This window comes from Hemitrygon akajei, chromosome 24 (genome assembly GCF_048418815.1).
Source record: "Hemitrygon akajei chromosome 24, sHemAka1.3, whole genome shotgun sequence".
In the NCBI taxonomy this organism is placed as follows: domain Eukaryota; kingdom Metazoa; phylum Chordata; class Chondrichthyes; order Myliobatiformes; family Dasyatidae; genus Hemitrygon; species Hemitrygon akajei.
Window position 1 is genome coordinate 13004925 of NC_133147.1, and position 2062 is coordinate 13006986.

Here is a 2062-nt window from a genome sequence, read left to right on the forward strand (position 1 = left end):
GGCAAATGCAAATACAAATAAACAACGAGAACTTGAGATAAAGAGTCCTTAAAGTGAGATCATTGGTTGTAGGAACATCTCAATGATGGGGCAAGTGAGTGTGGTTATCTCCTTTTGTTCAAGAGCCTGATGGTTGAGGGGTAGTAACTGTTCTTGAACCTGGTGGTGTGAGTCCTGAGGCTTTTGTACCTTCTACCTGATGGCAGCAGTGAGAAAAGAGCATGGCCAGGGTGGTGGGGATCTCTGATGACGGACGCTGCTTTCCAATGACAGTCTTTCATGTAGATGTGTTCAATGGTTGGGAGGGCTTTACACATGATGCACTGGGCCGAACCCACTATCTTTTCTTGAATTTTCTATTCAAAGGCATGGTTGTTTCCATACCAGGCCGAGTCAATATACTCTCCACCACACAGCTATAGAAGTTAATAAAATACAATTCAAATGAGTTAACAAAATATAATTCAAAATGAATGTCATGGAGTGCAGTGCAGGTAACCAGCTCGCTGTCCTAGTGATGAGACCTTGGGGGTGGCAGGGCATTCATTAGTCTCACAGCCTGAGGGAGGAGCTGTTACCCAGTCTGGCAAATCTAGTCCTGATGCTCCTGTACCTCCTTCCTGATTGTCTATTGTCTGTTGTCTATTGAGGCTTTTCATTCCAGAACTTATGAGATGTCCTCCTTCTTCAAAGAAAGGGACTTTCCTTTCTCCACAATCAATGCTGCCCTAACCTATGACCTCTAGTTGCAGTCCCACCCAACAGGAGTAAATACATGTACTTATTTGGTTCACGAAAGTTCCTATGGCATTAGCTCCCATCAACAGCACACTGGGGTTCACTATTCATCAGAATCAGAACCAGAAGCAGGTCTCATATCACCTGCATATATCGTGAAAATTGTTGTTATGAGCAGCAGCACATTGCAATACATAATAAAAACTAATTTATGGTAAGAAATATATACGAGGGGTGATTGATAAATTCATGGCCTAAGGTAGAAGGAGTCAATTTTAGAAAATCTGGCACATTTATTTTTCAACATAGTCCCCTCCTACATTTACACACTTAGTCCAGTGGTCGTGGAGCATACGGATCCCGTCTTTGTAGAAGTTGGCATCTTGGACCTCTAGAAAGTGGTCCACAGCATAGGGTGATTGATAAGTTCGTGGCCCGAGGTAGAAGGAGATGAGTTATTAACTTCAAACTTTCTGTACGATCACTCAAAGAGTTGAACTGCATGTGCATGTAACGAGAGCTGTATAACTATAAGTAGTGCAAAAAGAGAAAAAATGTAGTGAGGTGTTGTTCATGGGTTCAACGTCCATTCAGAAAATTGATGGCAGAAGCTGTTCCTGAATCACTGAGTGTGTTCCTTAGGCCTCTGTACTTCCTCCCTGATGGTAACAATGAGAAGAGGCCATGTTCTGATATCCTGGGTGGTGGGGGTCCTTAATGATGGATGCCAACTTTTTGAGGCCTTGCTCCCTGAAGATGCCCTGGATGCTGAGGAGGTGAGTGCCCATGATGGAGCTGGCTGAGTTTACAAATCTTTGCAGCTTATTTCGATCCTGTGCAGTAGCTGCCCCCACCCAAACCAGATGGTGGTGCATCAGTTAGAATGCTCTCCACAGCACATCAGTAAAATTTTGTGAGCGGCTTCTCTGAGCCAGTGGCTTGTACGCTACGGCGCCGGAAGTAGATCAGGGATTGACCGAGGAATGCCTTTCCCAGTCTGCAGAGCACAGTGTGAAGGAATGCTCTCAACACGGCCAGATAAGGACAGTGGTTACTTGCATACACACAGGGCTGAGTTCAAATCAATGCTTGGAATAAGGAAGTGCACTTCTAAAGAGAAAACTTTTGTGACTTGTACGAAACAAGAAAAAAAATCAAATGTTATTTTTTCAAATGAGAATACCCTGTCACATTTCCCAGCTATTTATTGGTATTTATCAGGGAAATTGCCCGTTGATTCATCTATTTCCTACCATTGTCATGTGGTTTGTACCAAATTAAAAGGAACCACCCATTTCCTCTTTTTTTTAACTCAGCAAGCAAA